Here is a 16,225-nt window from a genome sequence, read left to right on the forward strand (position 1 = left end):
AACATTTTAAGCAAGAGCTGGATTTTGCGTTTAATTGAGAAAAAGGCTAATGGAAGCCTTACTGCAGGGTCCCTCTCCTTTTGAGTCATGAGCCAGATGGAATCTTGACTAAGTGTTGGGGCGGAGCAGCATAAAACAGTGTGTCATTGAATACATCACTTACCAGGGGAACAAGTAGATTGGATAACATTTGTAAAGATCGATTGGAATGCCGCAGGGCCTGAAGCCTTGTCACTTTGCATTAATTTCACTCAGTTTACAATCTCCTGCAAAGCAAACGGAATGTCCAGTCCTCTAACCATGTCGCCAATCATAGATAGTAACTCCAAGTCATTCAGAAAATCTGCCATTGCTGTACTTTCTGCCGTGGGTTCAGATTTTAAGAGGTTGCAGTTAAAAGCAAGGTCAAGACCACATTAATATTAAGGGGCTAAGTAGTATTCTTATGGGGGATCCATAGACTCGGTAGATAGACCGAGAAGAATATTGGGCTTTGAGTTGGTGGGAAAAAAAGGCTTCAAGCTCGTTCCTCGTATACATAAAACGCCCCTCTTGACCGTTGCAACATATACTCAGCTCCGCCTGTGACCGCAGATCGAATTTAATCTAAAGCTTTAACCTGTCCGCATATCGCATCCAAGTGGGAGTAATTACATTTTGACTGTCTATTTTTGAAATTGAATCCACAAAATATTGCTGATTTAATTTCCTGTATTTGTTAATATATCCATTGTAGTTCTCCCGGAGAATAGCGTTGAGGCTTTCTCCTCGGACTGTTTGGCATTAAATGAAAAAAACCTCTTCAAGGGAACGGGGCACATGGCCTGACTTTAGATCATTTCCCATACGTTTGAACCTGAGCGGCGCTAGCGGACATCGCTGATGAGCCCCAGCATTGATCCCAGTGGACTCTGGGACACCTGAGGAATAGAATCGTTGAAGCCAAAGACCGAAAATACGGCACCAAGCGTATCGTCCAGAGAGCAGCCTTGGTCGCCAGCATTCTCAGTGCTGCATAAACTGGACAATGTATAGCTGACACCTCAAACCGTTGGAGAGAAATCACCAATGTTTTCTCTGCAAAATTCTGCAAATCACCTGGAAGGATTTCTTACCATTGGGAGTGTCCACCCCCAGGCCTGTATCCCCACCTTTGAGGCACTGCTTACACTCGAGAAGCAGCCATGTTTTCTGCCGGTCTGACAGAAGGTTCCTGAAACAAGCGCTCTGCTCCGAACTCTGCAATGGTAAGCAATAACTAGTTAGGCAGAGAATACGTGACAGGTATGCTCTGAAATCCTCCCTATATAAATGCAGTGTGACCATCTATACATTGGAATCACTTGCCTTGGAAACCACAACTCATGAGCAAGTGCCATCTCCTCGAGCATCACTGGGTAGAACAATTGGACGCCAGGCAAAAACCGTGTAAGGAGACTGCCGAATGCAGAGTTGCGCCCGCCAATCTACTCAAACACCAACTACCAAGCCTGTGGCAGAGGCCGTGCCTCCAGGTTTCGGCGACTCCTTCACCGTAGAACCCACATTCTCAGAGTTGACACATTTCATCCTGGACCCTGCAAAAGAAGGAGAAGAAATATTTGCCTGCACGACTCTGACACGAACTCATCGGCATTGAGATTGGCAACATTTCAACATGACTTGTTCCTTTATTGTACGTTCTAACAATAGCTATATATACTTCTAAAGTCCAAAGATGTGCGGGTTAGGTTGATTGGCCATGCTAAAAATTGACCTTAGTGTCCTGAGATGCATAGGTTAGAGGGATTAGTGGGTAAATATGTAAGGATATAGGGATAGGGACTGGGTGGGATTGTGGTCGGTGCAGACTCGATGGGCCGAATGGCCTCTTTCTGTACTGCAGGGTTTCTATGATCCTATGAGTCTAATGGCTTCAAAACACAGATAATCGGAAATAAAATCAATCTAATTTCTATTGGCTGTTACAGCTATGTACATCTCAAAAGAGAACTACTGGATTCATCCACCAAGCGAAAATGCGTTGAGAATGAAAACAACAGGGACAATGGCAATGAGCTGCGTTCCGGCAACCTTGCTCTGAGCATTGTGTAGGAAGACCCTGAGTGTAATTTAGAAGACTGTTCTAAGATTGAGAACTAGCGCCAGTGAATTAACGGCGATTGCCATTCCAATTTGATGAATGGCTCGGTGTAAAATTTCCAACCAGCGGTAGTGCCATTCTTCTGCTCTAGTTTTCCTTCTGAATTTAGTGATCTCAAGCTTGTAAGGTTCTGCCGCTTTTGATAAGTTGCTGCAGTGCGTCTTACAGATCGCACTGACCGCTGGAACTGAGCATCGGCGGTGTCTGGAGTTAATACCGATGGTTGTAGACGGGGTGCCACAAAGCAGAAAGCTATTTCATGGGTCTTGCGAAGCTCTTTGATAATTTTTCAGTGTTGAGTAACTTAAGCAATTCCAATGCATTCCATCGCACCCCTGAGTTGTTGCTTGTAAATGGTAGATGGACTTATGGAAAAGGCAGTTGCATTGTTTTCCACGAATCATAAGTCTATGACTTGTTGCTAGTGCTACCGTATTCATACGTTTCTTGACAAAGATTGCACCTGGATGTTGATTGTTACGGATTCAAAGCCAACAAACAACAACAAAGAACAATACAGCACAGGAACAGGCCCTTCGGCCCTCCAAGCCCGCGCCGCTCCCCGGTCCAGGATTGAATCCTGATTCCAGGATCCCCCCCCAATTTTCCAGCCTATCAACATCCTAATATCCTATCCACCGAGCTGTCCCTCACAGCTACGATGCTTTGTTCATCACAACCTATTAACTCACCCCCACCCCCCCATTCCAGACCATGTGATCTCCAGGGAGAGCCGAAAACCCAGAGTGAAAACCCCAGGGCCAATATGGGGGAAAATAATCTGGGAAATTCCTCTCCGACCCACTGAGGCGATCGAAACGAGGCCAGGAGATCACACTGGCCCTGATCAGAAAATGCTTCCCAACCCTATTCATTTCCACTTCTGCTTTACGAACACCATCTGAATTCCCTGCCCCGAGACAGGTTCCCAACTATCCGTAGTCTCGCTCTGTACTGGCACCAGTAAGATGATGATAGAATGAAGCCTTGAAACGAGAAACAAAGAACAATTAGCCCGCGCCGCTCCCTGGTCCAAACTAGACCACTCTTTTGTATCCCTCCATTCCCACTCCGTTCATATAGCTGTCAAGATAAGTCTGAAACGTTCCCAGTGTGTCGGCCTCCACCACCTTGCCCGGTAACATATTCCAGGCCCCCACGACCCTCTGTGTAAAATATGTCCTTCTGATATCTGTGTTAAAACTCCCCCCCTTCACCTTGAACCTATGACCCCTCGTGAACGTCACCAAAGACCCGGGGAAAAGCTTCCCACCGTTCACCCTATCTATGCCTTTCATAATTTTATACACCTCTATTAAGTCTCCCCTCATCCTCCGTCTTTCCAAGGAGAACAACCCCAGTTTCCCCAATCTCTCCTCATAACCAAGCCCCTCCATACCAGGCAACATCCTGGTAAACCTCCTCTGTACTCTCTCCAAAGCCTCCACGTCCTTCTGGGAGTGTGGCGACCAGAACTGGACACAGTATTCCAAATGCGGCCGAACCAACGTTCTATACCTCTGCAACATCAGACCCCAACTTTTATACTCTATGCCCCGTCCTTTAAAGGCAATCATGCCATATGACTTCTTCACCACCTTCTCCACCTGTGACGTCACCTTCAAAGATCTGTGGACTTGCACACCCAGGTCCTTCTGCGGCTCTACACCCTTTATGGTTCTTCCATTTATCGTGTAGCTCCTCCCTACATTATTCCCACCGAAATGCATCACTTCGCATTTATCAGGATTGAACTCCATCTGCCATTTCTTTGCCCAAATTTCCAGCCTATCGATATACTTCTGTAGCCTCTGACAATGTTCCTCACTATCTGCAAGTCCTGCCAGTTTTGTGTCGTCCGCAAACTTACTGATCACCCCAGTCATTCCTTCTTCCAGATCATTTATATAAATCACAAACAGCAGAGGTCCCAATACAGAGCCCTGCGGAACACCACTAGTCACAGGCCTCCAGCCGGAAAAAGACCCTTCCACTACCACCCTCTGTCTTCTATGACCAAGCCAGTTCTCCACCCATCTAGCCACCTCCCCCTTTATCCCATGAGATCCAACCTTTTTCACTAGCCTACCATGAGGGACTTTGTCAAACGCTTTACTAAAGTCCATATAGACAACATCCACGGCCCTTCCTTCGTCAACCATTCTGGTCACTTCTTCAAAAAACACCACCAGGTTAGAGAGGCATGCCCTCCCTCTCACAAAACCATGCTGACTATCGTTAATGAGTTTATTCCTTTCTAAATGCGCATACATCCTATCTCTAAGAATCTTCTCCAACAACTTCCCCACCACGGACGTCAAGCTCACCGGCCTATAATTACCCGGGTTATCCTTCCTACCCTTCTTAAATAACGGGACCACATTAGCTATCCTCCAATCCTCTGGGACCTCACCTGCGTCCAGTGACCAGACAAAGATTTGCGTCAGAGGCCCAACGATTTCACCTCTCGTCTCCCTGAGCAGCCTTGGATAGATTCCATCAGGCCCTGGGTATTTGTCAGTCTTTATATTCTCCAACAAACCTAACACATCCTCCTTTGTAATGGAGATTTTCTCCAACGGTTCAACACTCCCCTCCGAGACACTCCCAGTCAACACATCCCTCTCCTTTGTGAATACCGATGCAAAGTATTAATTTAGGATCTCCCCTACTTCTTTGGGCTCCAAGCATAAGTCCCCACTTTTGTCCCTGAGAGGTCCGATTTTTTCCCTAACAACCCTTTTGTTCCTAACGCATGAATAAAATGCCTTGGGATTCTCCTTAATCCTGTCTGCCAAGAACATTTCGTGACCCCTTTTTGCTCTTCTAATTCCCCGTTTGAGTACTTTCCTACTTTCTTTGTACTCCTCCAGAGCTCCCTCCGTTTTTAGCTGCTTGGACCTAACATACGCCTCTCTTTTCTTTTTGACCAGTCCCTCAATTTCCCTGGTTCTCCATGGTTCTCTAGTCCTACCCTTCCTATCCTTCTTTTTTACAGGCACATTCTTGTCCTGTAGCCCTAACAACTGTTCCTTAAAAGACTGCCACATACCAGATGTGGATTTACCCTCAAACAGCCTCTCCCAATCAAGAGCTGCCAATTTCTGCCTGATCCCACTAAAGTTAGCCTTCCCCCAATCCAACACCTTACCCTTGGGACACCACTCATCCTTTTCCATCACTATCCTAAAGCTAACAGAATTGTGTTCACTATTTGCCACATGTTCCCCTACCAAAACTTTGAAGACCTGACCGGGCTCATTCCCCAGTACCAGGTCCAGTATAGCCCCCTCTCTAGTCGGGCTGTCTACATATTGTTCCAACGAACCCTCCTGTACACATTTTACAAATTCCTCCCCATCCAGAGTCCCTGCCCTCAGCGATTTCCAGTCTATACCAGGAAAATTGAAGTCTCCCACTACAACAACCCTATTTTTCCTGCACCTATCCAGTATCTCCTGACATATCCATTCTTCCACTTCCCTTGGGCTGTTGGGGGGCCTGTAGTACACCCCCAACATAGTGACTGCGCCTTTCCTGTTACTAAGCTCCACCCAGAGTGACTCGTTACACGACCCCTCTGAATTGTCCTCCCTCTGCACCGCTGTAATATGCTCTCCAACTAATACCGCTACTCCCCCACCTCTCTTGGCCCCTCCTCTGTCTCGCCTAAAACACTTGTACCCTGGAATATTCAGCTGCCAGTCCTGTCCCTCTTTCAACCAAGTATCTGTCACCGCAACCACATCCAAATTCCTCGTGCGCATTAAGGCCCCAAGTTCGTCTGTCTTACCTGCTACGCTCCTTGCATTGAAGTATAAGCACTCCAGACCTCCAGGCCCAGTGAGGTCGTCCTCCCCCAGAGTGCTCTTCTTCTTTGCCAGCCTTGTCCCAGCCCCAAGCTCGTCCCCAGCCTCCACACTTGTAGACCTAATATTTTGATCCCCACCCCCCTGCCATACTAGTTTAAACCCCCCCGAACTGCACTAGCAAAGCTCCCAGCCAGGATATTTGTGCCCTTCCAACTTAGTTGTGTCCCCTCCCTCTTGTACAGGTGCCATCCTCTCCTGAAAACTTCCCATTGATCTATGAAAATGAACCCCTCCCTCCTGGACCAGTCCTTTAGCCAGGCATTCATTTGTACCAACTCCCTATTCTTAGCCTCACTGGCACGAGGCATTGGGAGCAGCCCAGAGATGGCCACCCTAGTGACCCTACTTTTTAACCTATTTCCCAAATGCCTTTAGTGTCAAAAGGGATAGACCTCCATTGATAATTGTTGGAACTTGTCAATGTCTGGAAGTTATGTGATGTGGGTCACTTTGCACTCATCAGACCAAGTAAGAATGCAATTTTGATCTTCGTGCTATGTAACTAGACTGCCTCCGTACCCGCTGAGTTCTGAAAGGTGCGGAGCATCATACAAGCATCAGTGGACACACCAGTTCTGAAGATATGAAACAAGAATTTCATTGATTGAATTGTTGAATATTTTTGCACACACGCCAGTGCCCTGAATGAGTCTTGTATCGGTGTCGTTGGAGTGCACTGATTGGCAAACTGTAACGATAGCTTGGTGTGTACTGATTGGACATTCTAGGAGCAGAAGAGACTTTCAGATCATATTACTATTGTGTTAAGTTTTGCTACGACACTTGGTCAAATGCTGCATTGATGTCAAAGGCAACTAATCCGAAATCAATATTTGAGTTCACTTCGTTTATTAAAGTTTGGTCAAAGGCTGTAATGAGGTAACAAACTGAGTGGCCTTGAATGAAATCTAATTGAATATCAGCGAGCAATAATTCACAATAATATTTTGAATATCATAACGTACAGTAAGAATATCAACATCTGCAACATTTCACTTGCTTTGTTGATTATTAAACGTAGACTGATGGGTAATTATTGGATGAGTTTGAAATTTGCTTTTGCTACTATTTATGTACATGGCATACCCGTTCATTTTTCACATGGTGTGGTCGATACTTCTTTTCCAGCTCAACCCGAACAGTTTGCTGTACGGTTCAGCTAATTCTGGAGCATCATGATTGGGGAGGCATTGACGTAGTGGGATGGACAGAGAGGCAGAGCAAATCTGGCGATCTATTTCAAGTCTCATCACGGCAGATGATGCAATTTGAAATAATTAAAAATCTCGAATTGAAAGTCCAGTGATGACTACGAAACCATTGTGACATAAAACAATCACTACTTTTACGTAAGAAAAACTGTCGTCCTTTACGGTGTGCCTAAATGTGGTTGTCTCTCAGATGAATGGCAGGAAGAAGAGCAAACAATCCTGATCCAGCAACGATGCTTGTACATGAATAAAAAGAATATTCACGTTGGCTGAAAATTGCACAATGCTTAACAGCATACATTATTATCACATACTTAATCAGAATGTTTCAATTCATAAAGAACTAGATAATATTCACTCTAGGGATGACCACTACCACATTGCACTCGTGGCACAATTGCCTCAGTCAATGTACTTCCCAAGAGAGAGACAATCGTAGCCTCCTGACATTCGGTGGCATTGCCGTCACGAAACCTCCAACGCATAACATCCTAGAGGTTACTATTGAACAGAAACTGAACTGATCATGTCTGAAAAATACTTTATTCAGAAGATGAGTCGAAGGGCAATGAATTATGCGACCAGCAACTCAGTTCTTCATTCCACAAAATATGTAAGGCAGACGTCAAAAGTGTGATAGAATGCGTCACATTTTACAGAAGAGTGCAGCTTCAACAACACTCAAAAAGATTGACTTAGCAAAGGACACATCAGCAGTCTTGATTGGTTACCCCTCGCAGCACCATTCACTCCCCTCACAAGCAACGAAAAGCAGCGGAATCATACAACATCCACGACATGCACTTGTGAGCACTCAGCAAGTTCACCCTGACAATCTTCTGACCGCTACTCTCGGATGGACAAAGAAATCTGACACATTGGAAAGTGAAAGGTGCCGTCCAAGTAACACACTGCCCTGACTTGAGAACGTATCGCTGCTTCAAAGTCCTCAAACAGTGTCCCTAACATCACTGCAGATGAACGTGACCCACATGGAATACAGGAGTTCAATACCATCTTTTCCAGTGCACGTGGGGGTGACGGATCAACTCTGGACTCGGCAGCGTCCATATTTAAATGAATAAAGATAAATATTGCAAAAACATACTTGCAGTAACAAACGTTGAAATGTCCGTTCATCAGATTCCGCATGAAATAAATCCCTTTGATGGAAAATAATAATGTATGAATAGTGACTCGAGAGTAAAAAATTGTGTTTCGTGATTAAGGATATGTTAAATGCATTAAGAATTGAGGATTACGAATTGAATCCGATTAGAAGCAGCTTTGTAGAAGCGAAGCAAAACAGCAATTCGTAAGTTAAGGAAGAATCAAGGCATAACATTTTCAAGGAACATGAATAAAATATATCAAAGCATTTAAGAGGCACTCCAGCAATGTTATGTTAATAAGGGCATTGAGTGAGAAAAAAAGAATAATATCACCATGGAATGTTGAGAAGTGGCAGAAGTACCAAAACACTATGTGTCAGTAATCATGACGAATTTAGCCGGTATATTGAAAATGGACGATGAAAGAAACAATGTGATGAATTTTCAGTCAATTAAAAGAAAATGTATTGAATGATTTAACCATTTAAAAATCCCTAAAGCTCGTCTTCTGGATGGACTGTACCCACACACTTCAAAATAAAAGAGGGATGGAAGAGCAGAGGTTTTAGGAAACAAACCCAATACTAACTGGGAAAGAACAAACATAATGCTGATGTTTTTTTTCTTAAGGTCATCAGGACAGACACAAACAATTTCAAATTTCAAATGAAACAATAATGTACACAGCAAATAAAAACGCAATAATTCGTTGGCCAGTAAACTGTGCTTGGTGAAAGCTTTTTTTAAAAACTTATTTTATGGGACGTTGGCATCGCTCGCTAGGCCAGCTACTATTGAGTATATCCATAATTGCACTTGACAAATCCCTGATGATATGCCCTCTTGTGATGTACATGCATCCGCTGTAGTCTTAGGGACGGAGTCTTAGGAAAATGTCATGGACAATGTACCAGCAAAGGGTTGCAACCGCGGAATTGTTTATATTCAGAAAAAAATAAGTAAACCTGCAATGAACGGATATTAGCCTAGAAATAACAGCGTCAAGCGCATTGACATACGTTTTATTTTGTTCTGCAAAACTCAGCCTGATTACTAATTTTGATTTAAGTTCGAGTACAGTTCTTAGCTGACTCAATTTTATTCAGCAAATATTGCACAATTATGGAATCACATCCAAAGTTAGGCATTGAGCTCTGATTAGAACAAACATCAGCTGGTTGAATAATGTCATTACATCGCTTAACACAAATGGCCAAACAGACATGCCACTTGATTTAGTGGGCTGGATTTTTCGGCTATGCTCGCCCCAAAGACGGAACATTCCGTCCGAAGTCAACGTACGTTCACTTGGTCCGTGCCCCACCCGCAACGATTCCCGGGAATGTCAGTCACTTGGATGTATTTCTGGCCAACCCAGATGCCTCGGTGCTATATTTTTCATGAAGAACTGTATTTTGGAAATGTTCCATCAGACTGTAAAATAACCACTGTAGCCCTTTATTTAAGTAGAAACGGAGAAAACAGGGAACTGCAGATCAGCTAGCGGGCGGTCTGTCCTGGGATTAATCAATCACTCAGGTGGTTGCTGCTACGCATAATTAAATAAATTCACAGGGGAATCGGGAAGGGTCAATAAATTTTTCTGCAAGGGAAATGGCGCTGAAACTATTGGATTACTTGAAGGAGAAACATTTGCTCTCGATCAAGTGTCTCATAAGAATTAATGTACTTGGATTTCCAGAAGGTATTTGTTGTAGGCACACAAATAAGAATATTACAAAAAAGTACAGGTCATGTTCTGGGTGACAAGATCTTAGTTTGATGGAGTTGTGGCTGCCTTGCAAAAAAGGATGTGAATAAATTGATCTTCTGCTGAATAGCCTTATGGGACGTTTGGAATCAAGCACTAGTCTGTGCTGGCGCTCGAATTATAATAACTATTCAATTAACTACGGGATGGGAAAGAAGGCATGAGCGGTTAATTTGCAGGTGTCACAAAGAGAGGTAGGAAAGTATGATGCGAATGCGACATAAGGATGGTACTAGCAGGTACAAACGCGGGGTTATGGTGATAAAGCCTGGGTGAGACTGTGGTCGGTGCAGACACGATGGACCGAATGGCGTCCTTCGGCATTGTAGGGATTCTATGAACAAAATGATTAAGAAAGTAAACACAATGTCGCTCTTAATACGATTGGAATGCTTCAGCAACAAAACGCAGTGGTGTGGACAAAACGTTTTTTTTTTTGTTCAGCTTTGCTGTGCTTATTCAGGGGAGGATGCACATCCGATGAACATCATTCAGAGAAGGCTTACTGCATTGATACCTTGAATGGATGAGTTGCCATCCAGGGAAATGTTGCACAGATTGACTTTGTTTCCGCTGCAAGTTAAGTAAGTGAGAGATGCCTCGAATAACTGATCTAATTTCCAGGACGGCTGTGGGGAAATCCAAAGATCGGTTGCGCCATTTCGTAATTAGGGATCGCAATTCCCGAAAAAGGAGGATTTGTTTTTTCAGTGGGTTGGGAAAATTTAATGCTCACAGGCTCTGAAGGACCTGGCGAAGAGGATTTGAATATTTTCACTCGAAGAAATTCTTGTTCGACAAAGGACTGGATTGTTACCAGGAGTGTACGGAACGTGGAATTAAAAAAGAAATACAGCCATGACATAATGAATAGCGGAGCACGCTCGAGGATCTGAAAAGCATTCTTCTTTTCTCAATTAGTGTGCAGGTATGAAGGTAAAAACAAGATTTAAAATGAAAAATTCTAGAACGCAATCAGCATGGATTGTAAAATGGAACACCTCAATTGCCTGCCTGGGCGGCACGGTAGCACAGTGGTTAGCACTGCTGCTTCACAGCTCCAGGGTCCCGGGTTCGATTCCCGACTCCGGTCACTGTCTGTGTGGAGTTTGCACATTCTCCTCGTGTCTGCGTGGGTTTCCTCCGAGTGCTCCGGTTTCCTCCCACAGTCCAAAGATGTGCGGGTTAGGTTGATTGGCCAGGTTAAAAATTGCCCCTTAGAGTCCTGAGATGCGCAGGTTAGAGGGATTAGCAAGTAAATATGTGGAGGTAGGGCCTGGGTGGGATTGTGGTCGGTGCAGACTCGATGGGCCGAATGGCCTCCTTCTGCACTGTAGGGTTTCTATGATTGTAGTTTTGAAGAAGGAACAAAATTTCGACAGGTGCTCCATATTAAAGTAAACAATATAATTATAGATTTTTTACGGCAAATAACGCGTTGGAGAGTGTATTTTCTCTACACCTGCCTCCATCACAATTTAAGACAGTGAGCGGAATTCTCTGGCCGCACTAGCCTGAAAACCGGATTTTCCGGCAGCCTTCAATGCATGTTTACATGGTGCGCTCCCAGTGGCGGTCGAGACGGGAGAATTCCGGTCAGTGTAGTCCAAAGCTGCATCAAGAACACTTACCATCAGTGCGCCTTTTTCAATTATGTTAAATCTCCTCTGAATGCTCTGTTCTCAAGACGAGTAGCTCCAGTTTTAGGGAGGTTGTGGCCTTGATGTATTATCGCTGGACTATTAATCCAGAAACTCAGCTAATGCACTGGGGACGTGAGTTCGAATACTGTCGCGGCAGATGGTGGAATTTGGTTTCAATAATAAAATCTAGAATTTGGAATCCTCTGAGGACCATGGAAACATTGTCGATTATCGAAATAAAAACATCTGGTTCACTAATGTCCTTTCGGAAAGGAAATCTGTATTCTTACCTGCTCTGGCCGACATGTGATTCCAAAGCCAGAACAATGTGGTTGACTTTCAATTGCCCTTGGACAACGAGGGATGGGCGATAAATGTTGGCCAGCCAGCGACGCCCATGTCCCAAGAATGAATACAAAAAAGTTTCTCCAGCGTTTCACCCTAACTAGAGTTGTCCGTAACTGCAGAGGTCATTGTAGTTTTCATTTTGCTTTATCCTCTGTAGTGCCTTCATATGTTTCCTAATGTATGGCATCTAGAACTATATAAGCAACTCCAGTACGTGCCTAACCTTATTTTTAAAGTAGGTTCTTCATAACTTCTAAAATAAATAAAAAGTGCTGAGGATACTTGAAATCTGATATGAAACAGAAAATTTAGTAGAGGTATTGGAAATCATGAGGTTATTAGGTGGAGACGGTTATAGATATATTTTCCTATTGCTGGAAGGGTTGGAAATTGGAGAACACATATTTAAGAACATAAATCTGCGTCAGCGACCTGGATGAATTCCATTTACATAATCTGCAAATTTGTCTTTCTAAGTAATCTCATAGGTACTTGGAAAGAAATAAAATCCCAACACATCTCCAATTGCCGATTAACGCCCTCTAAAATTGAACCATGGAGGAAGGTAAAGACAACCAAGGAAGTAGATTTCTGATTTAAATTTCTCACGTTGAATTGATGGCTAAATGCATGTCTCCTGTGCTGCCCTACTCTGTGAAATAAGACCACAGCTGATATGCAACTTAACTGTGTCACCTTTGGTTATTTCTGCACACGTTGTGTGTGTGTTGAGCAATGTTGCAAAATCGTCTTGCATTTTAGATTGTCAATGGCCCGCCAGGCCTCCCATAACAGATAAATTTACTGCAACAGTATTTACACCTGCTTTCATTTTTCAAAGTCACCATAAGTTGCGGGTAGTGTTAGAAAACAATGTTGAAGGGATTTATATTTGTAAGGATAAACAGTAGAAGTAATGGTAGCTTTAATTTTTCTATTCCGGGAAAGAAACCTGTAGTTAGATTTAATGCTGAACAGAAGTGTGGGTCTGCGTGTGGTTCTTTTCAGTTCCAGTTGAGAAAGAATTGTGTCAACAAGCTGTGGCGTGAAGAAACACAGTCTCTTGACAACGAGAAGGGCCCTGTAAGGGGACTAGCAGCTTTATTTGTTATTTATTTATAGCGGAAAGCATTTGCAGGCAGTTTCAGAATGGACATGAAGCAGTGAGCAGGTGCAGCTCTGTCAGGACAAGTTAAAGAGAAACCATCACTTTTAGTGTTGTTGCATCATAAAGACCTACAGTGGACTATTGTTCCAGATAGCCAATGCCACAGATATAACCAACGATTAGTTAAGAGGTAAGAGAAATTTAGATTTTTTTCCATCTCGTCTGCAGTTTAAGAGAACTAAATAGAATCCAGAAAGTAGAACAGGATTCGGTTCAGAGAAACGCAAGATGGAAAAAATGCAGTAAATGACCTGTTTCTGCATCTCCAGCACACATTAAATCATTTTCACCGTAAAATCTGTCTAAACAAAAGCATAATGCGAGATGAATGGGTAATTTTCAGGAAGCAAATTGTGACTTAGGTGCAGGGAGAGCAGAGTTGGGAACTCAATATGTTATATCTATGTCAATCACTTCAATGAAGGAATCGACACAATTGCAGTTAATGTTTCTTACTGTACGATAAAAGATCAATCACCATATTCTGAAACAGATGAGCGTATTTAGTTGGATGTGCATGGGTTGATCGCCTTGGCAAATAGTTGCCATAATAGTTGCCTTGTGGAGAAGATGAGGTTTTCCATTGTGGTGAGAATTTTAGGAATACACAATGTTATTCAAATACAGAGAGCCGATCGATTCTCCGTATATTTGGACATGGGTATCTTGGCACAAGATTCACAAAAAGATCAACATGCAGTTTCAGCAATAAACAAGAAATAAAATGAAAAGTCAATCATAAGTGCAATTGTTGAGATGATAAAAGTAGGAGTTATTCCTACAAGTCTACAGAAGTTTGATATGAGACAGCAACTAGATTGCTGTTTACCGTTTTGGACCTTATTTAAAGAGGAATATACTTGCATTGTGAGCAGATCATGGAAGGTTACCTAGACATGTTCTTTCGCTGAGTGGCTTGTCCCAAATACGAACGGTGGACAATTTGGGAAAATACAAATGGGGGTTCAGAAAAATCAGTGCTGCATTTAAGGAAACGTAAGTTTCTTAAGGCAGCTAACAGAGTCGATGGATACTCGACGTTTTCATTCGTGTGGTAGTCAGGGATTGTGTGTTCATTTAATAAGTATTTTCTTTTAATTTAACACGAAAATGTGGAGGAATTTCTTCGCACAGATGTTCACTACTATTTGGAATTATCTGCTGCGATGTTATTAAATGCTGAGACATTGTACAAATTCAAGATTGAATTAGATCGTCTTCCATAGAGGAGTCAACTGTGTTGGTGGATAAGCAGGTCCATTGATTAAAGGTCACAAAAAAGTCAAAGATGATCCCATTGACTGGGCTAGCGGCCCATGCAGAAATATGATATATTTCTGCTAAATATTGCTTTTGATTTCTGTTTGTAGCAACAGGAAATGCCAAAGAAGAATCAACTGCATATTGATCTTCCCTCGGTCCTTTTTGAATTACATTCATCGACCTCAGCGGGAGTACAAAATGCACTCTCTGCGTTCTTTGAATTGTTTTGCACTGGTATTCTGCACAACATAGCACCCATAAAATGCCCGAAAACATATTATAGTTGACACCTTACGTCCAAATTCTGGAATTGGTAGGGACTTTGTGATAAGAATGAATGTGCTACTTTCAGAAAGAGTTGAAGTTGCTGAAATCAAAATTGAAATGGGTTTGTTTAACCATTTCCCAAACCGTTACTGCATCATAGATTTTCTGTTCAACATGACGAAAACATCAAAAGGTGAGTTGAAAGTTGGACAAAATGGGAGAGATGAGACGCAGTGTTAGCAGGCATTAATAAAGAACTTAGAGAGTGTGGAAGACATATTGCACAAGTAAACATTGGATACGAAAGACTCAAAACAGTAGGACCTATTTAAACACCTTGTACCTTAATGCGTAGAGCATTCAGAAAAAAAAAATGTTCAACTGATGGCACAAATAGAGACAAATTGGTATGACCTGATGTGGATTACTGAAAAGTGCTTAAAGGAGGATCCGGACTGGGAGTTCAATGTCCAAAGGTATTCACAATTCCGAAATGATCGACGAGAAGGAGCAGGAGGTGGTGTTTCTTTATTGGTTAAAATGACATAAAGGTTGTATTAAGGAATGATATTGACAATTAGGACCAAATGTTGAATCACCCTGGGTGGAAATTTAAAAAAACTGAAGAAACTGCTTGCCAGGAGTATTTTACAGGCCCGCGAACAGTACTTCCGAAGTGAGACATAATATAAACCATGATATAATGAGGGCTTGTGAGAAGGGCACAACCGGAAGTATAGGTGATTTTAACATGAACATTGACTGGATTAATCAACTTGAAAGGGTCGCTTCGAGCCAAAGTTTATGAGGGTTTGTTTCTTAGAGCAACATTTAGTAAAACCAACCAGAGGACTGGTTACTTTAAGGTTGATATTATGTGACGAGGCGGCATTTATAAATGGTCTTCTCGTTCAGGAACCTCTTGGTAGGAGCGACCACAACGAGGTTGAAATTCAAATTCAGATTGAAAGAGTGAAGATAGAGTCGCATACTTGAATTTTAATGTTGGAAAAGGGTACTTATACAGTCTGAGGAATGAATTGGCTCTCGTTGACTGGGCATTAATCAAAGGGCAGGACAGTTGAAATATAGTTCAGGGAAATGCTAAATACTTCAAAATTACAGTATATTCCTGAGAGGAAGAAGAATTGTAAAGTGTTGAACGATCTGTATCTATGTCTTAACAAAGAGCTAAGGATAACATAAAAGAGAAAACTAGGGAATACCATAATGCAACCGTTAGTGGCACTCTGGGGCACTTGTAAAACTTTAAACGTCAGCCAAGAGTTCTTAAAAGCAAAATCATAAGACATCAGATAAACAACGAAAGGAACCTGCCATAAAACGTAATCATTGATACCTTTAGTTTCTCTACGTGTACAAAAAGGGAGAGAATAGAGAACGTAGATGCTAGCCCTTTCGGGGGC

This window comes from Mustelus asterias, chromosome 16, assembly GCF_964213995.1.
Source record: "Mustelus asterias chromosome 16, sMusAst1.hap1.1, whole genome shotgun sequence".
Classification (NCBI taxonomy): Eukaryota; Metazoa; Chordata; class Chondrichthyes; order Carcharhiniformes; family Triakidae; genus Mustelus; species Mustelus asterias.